This window comes from Bos indicus x Bos taurus, chromosome 10 (genome assembly GCF_003369695.1).
Source record: "Bos indicus x Bos taurus breed Angus x Brahman F1 hybrid chromosome 10, Bos_hybrid_MaternalHap_v2.0, whole genome shotgun sequence".
NCBI classification, from domain to species: Eukaryota; Metazoa; Chordata; class Mammalia; order Artiodactyla; family Bovidae; genus Bos; species Bos indicus x Bos taurus.
In genome coordinates, this window is record NC_040085.1 from 19540245 (window position 1) to 19552867 (window position 12623).

At 41.4% G+C, this 12623-nt stretch overlaps 1 pseudogene; it reads right to left on the reverse strand.

The window, feature by feature from the left end:
• Positions 1 to 5763: 5763 nt before the first annotated feature.
• Positions 5764 to 5967, reverse strand: LOC113899401 (annotated as a pseudogene).
• Positions 5968 to 12623: the final 6656 nt, after the last annotated feature.

Here is a 12623-nt window from a genome sequence, read left to right on the forward strand (position 1 = left end):
GGTCTGGTGAGTGAAATATTAAATGAACTTGATAAATGTTTGCTGAGAGTATAACTAGTTAGGAGGACTCACTTGGTCCTTATGTCCCAAAAGAAAGAAAGGATTTCTGTGGCTTGGGTGGTCAACAAAAGAGTCCGAAATGCAGTACTTGGATGCAATCTCAAAAATGACAGAATAATCTCTGTTCGTTTCCAAGGCAAACCATTGAATATCACAGTAATCCAAGTCTATGCCCCAACCAGTAACGCTGAAGAAGCTGAAGTTGAATGGTTCTGTGAAGACCTACAAGACCTTTTAGAACTAACACCCAAAAAAGATGTCCTTTTCATTATAGGGGACTGGAATGCAAAAGTAGGAAGTCAAGAAACACCTGGAGTAGCAGGCAAATTTGGTCTTGGAATACAGAATGAAGCAGGAAAAAGACTAAGAGTTTTGCCAAGAAAATGCACTGGTCATAGCAAACACCCTCTTCCAACAACACAAGAGAAGACTCTACACATGGACATCACCAGATGGTCAACACCGAAATCAGATTGATTATATTCTCTGCAGCCAAAGGTGGAGAAGCTCTATACAGTGAACAAAAACAAGACCAGGAGCTGACTGTGGCTCAGATCATGAACTCCTTATTGCCAAATTCACACTGAAATTGAAGAAAGTAGGGAAAACCACTAGACCATTCAGGTATGGCCTAAATCAAATCCCTTATGATTATACAGTGGAAGTGAGAAATAGATTTAAGGGCCTAGATCTGATAGATAGAGTGCCTGATGAACTATGGAATGAGGTTCATGACATTGTACAGGAGACAGGGATCAAGACCATCCCCATGGAAAAGAAATGCAAAACAGCAAAATGGCTGTCTGGGGAGGCCTTACAAATAGCTGTGAAAAGAAGAGAAGCTAAAAGCAAAGGAGAAAAGGTAAGATATAAACATCTGAATGCAGAGTTCCAAAGAATAGCAAGGAGAGAGAAGAGAGCCTTCCTCAGTGATCAATGCAAAGAAATAGAGGAAAACAACAGAATGGGAAAGACTAGAGATCTCTTCAAGAAAATTAGAGATACCAAGGGGACATTTCATGCAAAGATGGGCTCGATAAAGGACAGAAATGGTATGGACCTAACAGAAGCAGAAGATACTAAGAAGAGATGGCAAGAATACACAGAAGAACTGTACAAAAAAGATCTTCACGACCCAGATAATCACGATGGTGTGATCACTCACCTAGAGCCAGATATCCTGGAATGTGAAGTCAAGTGGGCCTTAGAAACCATCACTATGAACAAAGCTAGTGGAGGTGATGGAATTCCAGTTGAGCTATTTCAAATCCTGGAAGATGATGCTATGAAAGTGCTGCACTCAATATGCCAGCAAATTTGGAAACCTCAGCAGTGGCCACAGGACTGGAAAAGGTCAGTTTTCATTCCAATCCCAAAGAAAGGCAATGCCAAAGAATGCTCAAACTACCACATAATTGCACTCATCTCACACACTAGTAAAGTAATGCTCCAAATTCTCCAAGCCAGGCTTCAGCAATATGTGAACCGTGAATTTCCTGATGTTCAAGCTGGTTTTAGAAAAGGCAGAGGAACCAGAGATCAAATTGCCAATATCCACTGGATCATGGAAAAAGCAAGAGAGTTCCAGAAAAACATCTATTTCTGCTTTATTGACTATGCCAAAGCCTTTGACTGTGTGGATCACAATAAACTGGAAAATTCTGAAAGAGATGGGAATACCAGACCACCTGACCCACCTCTTGAGAAACCTATATGCAGGTCAGGAAGCAACAGTTAGAACTGGACATGGAACAACAGACTGGTTCCAAACTGGAAAAGGAGGACATCAAGGCTGTATATTGTCACCCTGCTTATTTAACTTCTATGCAGAGTACATCATGAGAAACACTGGGCTGGAAGAAGCACAAGCTGCAATCAAGATTGCCAGGAGAAATATCAATAACCTCAGATATGCAGAAGACACCACCCTTATGGCAGAAAGTGAAGAGGAACTAAAAAGCCTCTTGATGAAAGTGAAAGAGGAGAGTGAAAAAGTTGGCTTAAAGCTCAACATTCAGAAAACGAAGATCATGGCATCTGGTCCCATCACTTCATGGCAATTAGATGGGGAAACAGTGGAAACAGTGTCAGACTTTATTTTTTTGGGCTCCAAAATCACTGCAGATGGTGATTGCAGCCATGAAATTAAAAGACGCTTACTCCTTGGAAGGAAAGTTATGACCAACCTAGATAGCATATTCAAAAGCAGAGACATTACTTTGCTAACAAAGGTCCATCTAGTCAAGGCGATGGTTTTTCCAGTGGTCGTGTATGGATATGAGAGTTGGACTGTGAAGAAAGCTGAGCGCTAAAGAATTGATGCTTTTGAACTGAGGTGTTGGAGAAGACTCTTGAGAGTCCCTTGGACTGCAAGGAGATCCAACCAGTCCATCCTAAAGGAGATCAGTCCTGGGTGTTCTTTGGAAGGAATAATGCTGGGGCTGAAACTCCAGTACTTTGGCCACCTCATGCAAAGAGTTGACTCACTGGAAAAGACCCTGATATTGGGAGGGATTGGGGGCAGGAGAAGGGGACGACAGAGGATGAGATGGCTGGATGGCATCACTGACTCGATGGACGTGAGTTTGAGTGAAGTCCAGGGGTTGGTGATGGACAGGGAGGCCTGGAGTGCCGCAATTCGTGGGGTCGCAAAGAGTCGGACACGACTGAGTGACTGAACTGAACTGAACTGAACTGAATGTGATTTTATTGAGTTTATTTTCGAAGGTTATTTTCCAGTATCTTGTTGGGGGAGGGAATATTCCTTCTTCGATTTCAAGAAAAAAGTTAATAGTTGGGATTTCAAGCTGCGTGAATAAAGATGGACAGCTTAGAAATGGTGTGCATGGAAGGATGAGGAGGTTTGTAGTATAAGGATGGGAGTAGGTGATGGAAAGTACAACTCCCCTTGAATAACAAGCTTGTTTCTCCCAATCCTCCTTTTCTACTCTCTCTTTTCTCTCAGACTTTCTTCTTTTGGAAATATACATATATCCTGGTGACATTTATCCTTTGTCCAAAGGATGGAACCAGAGGTCACTGAACCAGATGGTGCAAAGAAAGATCTAAACCTCATGGAGTGGAATTGGGTCATTAAGTTTATCCTCCCTCATCTCCAATTCCTGCTCCAAATCCATTGATCCCCTCTCTTCATCTTTGTATATGCATTTTAAAAGACATATACCTTTATACCTGTCTCTGTGTATATATCAGTTTAGTTTAGTCACTCAGTCGTGTCCGACTCTTTGCAACCCCAGGCTTCCCTGCCATCACCAACTCCAGGAATTTACTCAGACTCATGTCCACCGAGTTGATAATGCCATCCAACCATCTCATCTTCTGTCATCCCGTTCTCCTCCTGCCTTTAATATTTCCCATCATCAGGGTCTTTTCCAATGAGTCAGTTCTTGGCATCAGGTGGCCAAGGAGCCAAGGTGGCCAACGAGCTTCAGCTTTAGCATCAGTCCTTCCAATGAATATTCAGGGCTGATTTCCTTTAAAATGGACTGGTTGGATCTCCTTGCAGTCCAAAGGACTCTCAAGAGTCTTCTCCAACACCACAGGTCAAAAGCATCAATTCTTCTGCACTCAGCTTTCTTTATAGTCCAACTCTCACATCCATCAGATCAGATCAGATCAGATCAGTCGCTCAGTCGTGTCCGACTCTTTGCGACCTCATGAATCGCAGCATGCCAGACCTCCCTGTCCATCACCAACTCCTGGAGTTCACTCAGACTCACGTCCATCGAGCCAGTGAGGCCATCCAGCCATCTCATCCTCTGTCGTCCTCTTCTCCTCTTGCTCCCAATCCCTCCCAGCATCAGAGTCTTTTCCAATGAGTCAACTCTTCGCATGAGGTGGCCAAAGTACTGGAGTTTCAGCTTTAGCATCATTCCTTCCAAAGAAATCCCAGGGCTGATCTCCTTCAGAATGGACTGGTTGGATCTCCTTGCAGTCCAAGGGACTCTCAAGAGTCTTCTCCAACACCACAGTTCAAAAGCATCAATTCTTCGGCACTCAGCCTTCTTCACAGTCCAACTCTCACATCCATACATGACCACAAGAAAAACCATAGCCTTGACTAGACAAACCTTTGTTGGCAAAGTAATGTCTCTGCTTTTGAATATGCTATCTAGGTTGGTCATAACTTTCCTTCCAAGGAGTAAGCGTCTTTTAATTTCATGGCTGCAGTCACCATCTGCAGTGATTTGGGAGCCCAGAAAAATAAAGTCTGACACTGTTTCCACTGTTTCCCCATCTATTTCCCATGAAGTGATGGGACCAGATGCCAAGATCTTCGTTTTCTGAATGTTGAGCTTTAAGCCAACTTTTTCACTCTCCTCTTTCACTTTCATCAAGAGGCTTTTTAGTTCCTCTTCACTTTCTGCCACAAGGGTGGTGTCATCTGCATATCTGAGGTTATTGATATTTCTCCCGGCAATCTTGATTCCAGCTTGTGTTTCTTCCAGTCCAGTGTTTCTCATGATGTACTCTGCATAGAAGTTAAATACACAGGGTGACAATATATAGCCTTGACGTACTCCTTTTCCTATTTGGAACCAGTCTGTTGTTCCATGTCCAGTTCTAACTGTTGCTTCCTGACCTGCATACAAATTTCTCAAGAGGCAGATCAGGTGGTCTGGTATTCCCATCTCTTTCAGAATTTTCCAGTTTATTGTGATCCACACAGTCAAAGGCTTTGGCATAGTCAATAAAGCAGAAATAGATGTTTTTCTGGAACTCTCTTGCTTTTTCCATGATCCAGCAGATGTTGGCAATTTGATCTCTGGTTCCTCTGCCTTTTCTATGACTACTATATATACCATAGCTTTGACTAGATGGACCTTTGTTGGCAAAGGAGTATGTACTGCTTTTTAACATGCTGTCTAGGTTGGTCATGGCTTTTCTTCCAAGGAGCAAGTGTCTTTTAAATTCATGGCTGCAGTTACCATCTACAGTAATTTTGGAGCCCAAAAAAATAAAGTCTGTCACTGTTTCCATTGTTTGCCCATCTATTTCCCATGAAGTGATGGGACCAGATGCCATGATCTTCATTTTCTGAATGTTGGGTCTTAAGTCAACTTCTTCACTCTCCTCTTTCACTCTCATCAAGAGGCTCTTCAGTTCCTCTTTGCTTTCTGCCATAAGGGTGGTGTTATCTGCATATCTATCGGTATTGATATATCTCCCGGCAATCTTGATTCTAGCTTGTGCTTCATTCAGACAGGCATTTTTGCATGATGTACTCTGCATATACATTAAATAAGCAGGGTGACCATAAATATCCTTGACGTACTCCTTTCACGATTTGGAACCAGTCCATTGTTCCATGTCTGGTTCTAACTGTTGCTTCTTGACCTGCATACAGATTTCTCAGGAGGCGGGTAAAGTGGTTTGTTATTCCCATCTCTTTAAGAATTTTCCACAGTTTGTTGTGATCCACACAGTCAAAGGCTTTAGCACAGTCAATGAAACAGAAGTAGATATTTTACTGGAGTTCTCTTGCTTTTTTTGTGATCCAGTGGATGTTGGCAATTTGATCTCTGGTTCTTCTGCCTTTTCTTTTTTCCCAACGTTTCATATTTATTACTGGGTCTCAGACTGATAGTGAGGAAATAACATCATGAGTCAAGCATTACAGTAGTGATGTTCTCATTGTGATTTGGCTGCTTAAAAAAGTGGTCTTAACATGTGTGCCACATATGTTAAGACCACTTCTTATAGACCCAGCCTGCTTCTTCTCCAATGTTCTCTCTTGGAGTTGTACCTGATTTTATTGCCAGTTTTCATTCGAATCCATTGAGGAATGGGACGATTCTGCTTTTGTTTCTTGGCCAGGAATCGCTTGATCCTGAAAGTCTTGTGAGAAGACATGGTGAGGAGAGAACTCAACCGCACATAGGATGGCGGAGAAGAGAAAAGAGCTCTTCTGCCTTTTCTAAGTCCAGCTGTACAAGAAATGTACAACGGTCAAGAAATGTACAACGCACTTTAAGATGGAGAAAGAACAGAGAATCAAACAGTATACAATTATTAAATAATATAAGTACTATCTTATAATATAAGTAATCCAGTCTCATAAAAATGCTTGACTGCAAGGAGGCACAGAATTCTCCAAAATGTACGCCATGAATATTTTTTTAAAGTCTAGTTGATTTACAATGTTGTGTTAGTTTCTGTTGTACAGCAAAATGATTCAGATATATATATACATAATATGTGCCTTTGTATTCTTTTCTATTATGGTTTATGAAAAGATATTAAATACAGTACCCTGTACTGTACAGCACAACATATTTGTTTATTTTATATATAGTAGTATGTATCTGCTAATCCTAGACTCCTAATTCATCCTTCCTCCACCCCCTTCCCCCTTTGATAATCTTAAATTTGTTCCCTTGTCTGTAAGTCTACTGCAGTTTTGTAAGTTCATTTGCATCATATTTTAGATTCCACATATAAACGGTATCATATATTTGTCATTCTCTTTCTGATATGATAATCTTAATATGATAATCTCTAGGCCCACCCATTTTGCTACAAATGGCATTATTTCATTCTTTTTTTGGCTGAATAATATTCCATTGTGTATATATACCACATCTTCTTTATCCATTCATGTGTTGATGGAAACTTAGGTTACTTACATGTCTTGGCTATTGTAAATAGTGTTTCTATAAACATTGGGGTGCATGTGTCTTTTCAAATTAGAGTTTTCATCTTTTTCCAAAATACACAAGCAGCTCATATAGTGAAGTGAAGTCCCTCAGGCGTGTCTGACTCTTTGCTACCCCGTGGAGTATAGCCCACCAGGCTCCTTTGTCCATGGGATTTTCCAGGCAAGAATACTGGAGTGGGTTGCCATTTCCTTCTCCAGGAGATCTTCCTGACCCAGGGATCAAACCCAGGTTTCCTGCACTGCAGATGGATTCTTTACTGACTGAGCCACGAGGGAAGCCCATTTTCCATAGTAGCTGTACCAATTCACATTACCACCAACAGGATAGGAGTGTTCCCTTTTCTCCATACCTTTTCCAGCATTATTATTTGTAAACTTTTTAGTGATGGCCATTTTGACCAGAGTAGGTGATTCCTCATTGTAGTTTTGACTTGCTTTCATCTAATAATTAGCAATGTTGGGTATCTTTTCATGTGCCTGTTGGCCATCTGTATGACTTCTTTGGAGAAATGTCTAGGTCTTATCCCATTTATCAGCTGAGTTGTTTGGTTTTTATTACTGAGCTTTATGAGCTGTAGGCTTCCCTGGTAGCTCAGAGGTTAAAGCATCTGCCTGCAATGTGGGAGAGCTGGGTTCAATCCCTGGGTTGGGAAGATCCCCCGGAGAAGGAAATGGCAACCCACTCCAGTATTCTTGCCTGGAAAATCCCATGGACAAAGGAGCCTGGTGGGCTATACTCCACGGGATAGCAAAGAGTCAGACACGACTGAGGGACTTCACTTCACTATATGAGCTGTTTGTGTATTTTGGAAATTATGCGCTTGTCAGTCTTATCATTTGCAAATATTGTCTCCCATTCCATAGGTTGTCTGTTTATTTTTCCTTATGGTTTCCTTTGCTGTGCAATAGCCTATAAATCGGATTAGGTCCCATTTCTTTATTTTCGCTTTTATTTCTATTGCCTTGGAAGACTGACTTAAGAACACATTGCTAAGATTTACGTACCAGAATGTTTCACCTATGTTCTCTTCTAGGTACACTATGTATCCTTAACTTCCATGTTTAAGCCAGTTGCTATTCACCTCAAACCTACAAGTCCAGTAAAGTCAATATTTACAGCAACTCTTCCAGTTCTTCACTTTGCTCTCTGTTAACTCATTTCCCATTCCAGCGCCTTTGGACTAACTGGTTGCCTTCAGAATCTTCAGCTCTTCCTGGTTCTCCTCGAGTATTCTGGCTTTGATTTGCCCCATCAGCTCTCCTCACTTTGGACTATCTTCTGTATAAACTGGCTCGAATCAACTCCATGAGAACCATGTGTCCTGGCTCATTTCAAGGCCATAAAAGCAGTTCCAGGATAAATGAGGAACCACATCAGAAGTCCCTATGAATCTTGGGTGACTTATGGACTTATGGAATTATGGATGAGGGATAAAGCAGTGGCATAGTTTGGAACTGGAAATAATGTCCAAAACAAATAAAGACCTGTCACCAAAAGATTAAAGTCCAAGCCATTACAAAATAGCTGCATAATAATAAACTGGAAAACATTTGTTGTATTTTCTGTTGTGCAGTAGGTACTTAGTGCAAACAGATATTTAAAAAAAAATCTGTTGAATGAATGTGAATGAATAAGGGACGATATAAAGGATTTGCAATTAAAATATGATTAGGAATCAATTCGACATAATCAACACTTTTTTTAATACTAGAATTAGTCACTGGGGGATCCCATTCCTGGGAATAATCTCCAATGTGGGAAATAGATTATTATTTAATTGAATAGCTTAGGGTATGAAGTTATCAGAATGAAATTGGCTTCTAAAATACGTTGGTACCCACAAGGAAAAAAGTTCATAAATTCTAGAGAAGATGGAGAAATTAAGAGCTATCTTTTCAAGTTTTACTTCTGCTTGGGTTCTCTCTCATTCTTGCCTCTAGCCATTTATTCTTTACGTAGTGCAAAGGGCAGTTCCTTGAGATAAGATCTGGTTTTGGAGAATCTTTTGAAAAGTCTTTCTCTTGGTCTTAGTTTCTTTATCTGAAAAGCAAGAGATTTGGAAATGATCCCTATGGCCCCATCTAGCTCCAAGTCCTTGAGAACCCACTTGTTCTTAAAGTTGCCTTCTGAAGGCTCTGACCATGTTTCCATGATAGCTGTCAGTTATTCACATTTTCGGACATAATTTCAATCCCTTTTTTCCTATCCCTCCAAAGATTTTCATCTGTGACTCTTTCTTTCCCAGCACTCTGAATTGTTCCTTCCCATGGCTTGGTTTGTTTGCCTTTGTCATCATTCTCCCCACCCCACCTTTGCCCCTCACTGTTTGTATCTCATTTGTTGATTTGCTGATTTTCTTTAAAACAACTAACCTTAGGCTCTCTGGAACTTTAGCAAATTGTTCCTATAATTTTTTCCTTCAAAACACAGGCACATATCCTACCCACCAACCCCGACCCTAGGCTTCTCCCCCTGCCTGCTAGGCTCATGCCTTTCCCCCACAACCTCCTGCTCCTGTACCACAACCTTGACCTCTTCACAAACTCCATTTCCCCTTTATTTAACAAGAGTAATATTGAGAAACCAAGGAAAGCAAAAAGAATAACTTCTCTCCTTTCTCTTATGAATGTTTAAATCCCTGCCATCTTTTGCCAAATGAACTCCGAAAAGAAACCCCAGACAGGACTCAAACTGAATGACCTCCTTGATCCTCACTCCCTCCCTCTGCCCCTAAAACACCATGGCAACTGTCACCTGAAAGAGGCCACGCAGAAATCATCTGATAAGACCAGGGATCGCTTGCCAGTGCTTTCTTATTTTATAAAGTTCTGCAAAGGGCACTCTTCCCTTACTTTTCATTGCCTTACTCCCTAATGAAAGACCACTGGAACATGTGGTAATATATGTAATTAAAAGAATCATAATTTGTAGATATTTACTTGTGGGTCTTCAAATTTTCCTTGCAAGTTGAAAGTTCAAGTCATACTACAGGTCTGCACCCAGAAAGTGAGGCCTATAACAGACAGAAATCAGGGGGATGGCAATAAATGGTCACACTGTGGTGAAAAACACGGGCTGTCAAGTCAGGTATTGCTTGGGCAAATTTCACTCTGTCACTTATCAGCTATCAGACCTTGAACAAGAAAGTTACTCTGTCTCTTGTGCCTCAGTTTCTTTACTGCAAAATAGGGTGTTCTGCTTGCCTAAAATGGGGATTATATAATACTCCCTCGCAAAGTTATTTAAAGGATTAAAGGAGTGTGATACAATCAAAGGGTGTGATACTGCAGAGTGCACCTTAGCTATGATTAGCTATTGTTACGGCTATCATAGAAAGGATACGTGTCATATCATAGAACGGTTTCTAGATTCCTAGTTTTGTTCTCTTGCAATTAAAATCAAATTCCTCATGGGATTCCAACTCCTAGGAAGGTACAGGAAGTGCTTCCACAATGCCTCCTCTTCTACAAACTAGAAAAAGAGGAATGCTAACAGCAGAGTATTGTCCTGAGAGAAGAGGCCTTGAATGAAATGCCAAAGAATTTCCCGGACCCCCATTCGACTGAGGTTGTATTTTTAGAGCAAAAGCCACTCTGAGTTTAGAAACGCTTTTCAGAGACTTCAAAGTGTATTACTCTCAGCCACATCAACAAACATTTGGCCAACAGTAGTACACACATTTGGGAGGCATCTTGTTTACTGGGACCACAGACTGGACTCACTTCATGTGTACATGGATTGCCTTGTAATCCCCTAGGTATCTACAACCTGGTTTCAAAAGCAACAGTCAAGCTCAACTGTCTCAAACTGCAAAAGAATCATTTAAGAGTTTATTTTTAAATCTTAGGCTTCAGACTCAGAGACTGATTAAGGAGATCAGGGATAGAGGCTAGGAATGTGAATTCTCCATAAATTCCGCATGTGATTACCTGTGATTACAGTGAACCCAGAGGAGTTACAGAGCTCTGGGAATTAGCATCCCTGACTGGGCCCTCTTCTTTCTCTTCCTCAGAGGATCTCATTCCAATCACCTTCTCTTTGTTTCTCACAGTTTTGGGCTTCTTTGACTGTACTACTGTGCTGATATCACAAAACAACGTGCAGGAAAATCTCTGAGAGTCAAACATAATGACTGGCTTGAGCAGTAACATTCAAGTATACTTCAATTTTTTCCAAAAGCAACAACATATCTTTGCTTTTTAAGGACATATTTTTTGATAATAAGAGTACCCTAATATCCATTTAAACTAATTCAGAGGCAACCTGTGCTCACAAAGGAAGGATACAGTGTCCTGCTTGAAAAGTAGGAGTCCTGAGCAAAGTCCTGCTTTGGCCCCATGATGTAAACACCCAACAGTATTTTATCCCTTAAGAGAGGAAAAATTTTAAGTCAATAGGGAAGCCAAAATAGAAAATATTGGTAAAATTAGCAAATATCATAAAAAGGAACCACAAAGCCAGAATAAAGAGTCCATCTTCACCACCAACTACTTCCTGCCCAAAATATCCTCCCACTCCGCCCCCACCCCCAGAGCCTCTCAGGTTTCCACACAGGGGAAGGAACTGGGGGTAGGGTGCTAGGGTAAGTCCTTTTTTCCCATCCTTCATCATCTTCAATGCCGAGTGTGCCTCTTGAGCTTTTTGGGAACTTAAATGCCTAGTTTACAAGGTCAAATGACTATGGAACATTTTCCAAAAATTAAATCACCAATTACAGAAGGAAACGTGCTGTTTTCATATTCTCTTCTTCTACTAAATTTCTCTCAATCTCTCTCTCATTTCTCTCTCCTTTCGTTCTCTTGCTCTTTCTCTCCCTCCCTTCTTTTCTCCCTCTCCCTCCCTCTCTCTCCTCCCCCTCCCTTCTCCACTTCACCACACACAGAAACCCCTTTTCAAAGGGGCTTTTTTCCAACTCAGTGAAGTAAAGTCTTTGCCCCTTTGTGGGGAAGGCTCATTAACATTCCCACAGCAGCATCTCTTCAAGGATTTTACTTTTGTAACTCTGTGGGGAGGTCAAGAGGCCACAGTGGAGAGGTAAAAGGAAAAAATGGTAAATGGGGGAGGGCGGAAGAAAGGAGAGGAGGGGAAAGAGCCCTTCCTTTCACATAAGGACAGCAAGAAAGAGGGTGGACCAAAGTAGGGAAAGACCAGACAGACAAGACTCAGGAAAGACATGAATACTGGGCCCCCAGATGTGCCCTTGGAGATCTCCAGACTCCTAAGGAAAGCAGAATGCTATGTTCCTTCTCTCATTTCTTTTCCTCAAAGAGGAAGTACCTGATGGAAACAGTGGAATTATAGCGTGACAAAACCCAGTCTATTCCACTGAGAAATTAGAACTTTCCTGGCCTCTGTGTTCCCATTTCCTCCACAATAACCTAGTGATGAGTGCACCTGTCTACCACAAGGAGGTTAACAGGATGAATAAGACAATGTTAGCAAGAGTTCTGAGGACTGCCCATGAGGGAGCCACTCAAGGTCCTGACCCCAAAAATCTGGGAAAATAATGGAGACTCCATGAACTCCAAAGCAAAGATCAGAGTACTCCCCAAATCTCTTTAGATGGGGGTAACTGCCTCTTTTATCACCAGCAACCCCCCTACCATCTGTCTTTCTCTCTCCCTTTCTTACTACTGCCAAACTAAGTTGCACTTGTGTAAGGGAAGAAATGAAGGAAACTCCAAGTGTGCACCCAACACTTTGTGAGCTTTGCTTTTCTCTGAAGACACAGCCATCAGATTTTCATCACTCAACTCCAAAGGGCAAAATAATTCCCACTTTGCTAACAGATGGTGTTTCTGATGCTTTCTTCTCTTAGCCAGTAGAGTAAAAGATAAATAAGTTTAAACGAGAGGACCTAGGCATTATAGCTAGAAGATAGGG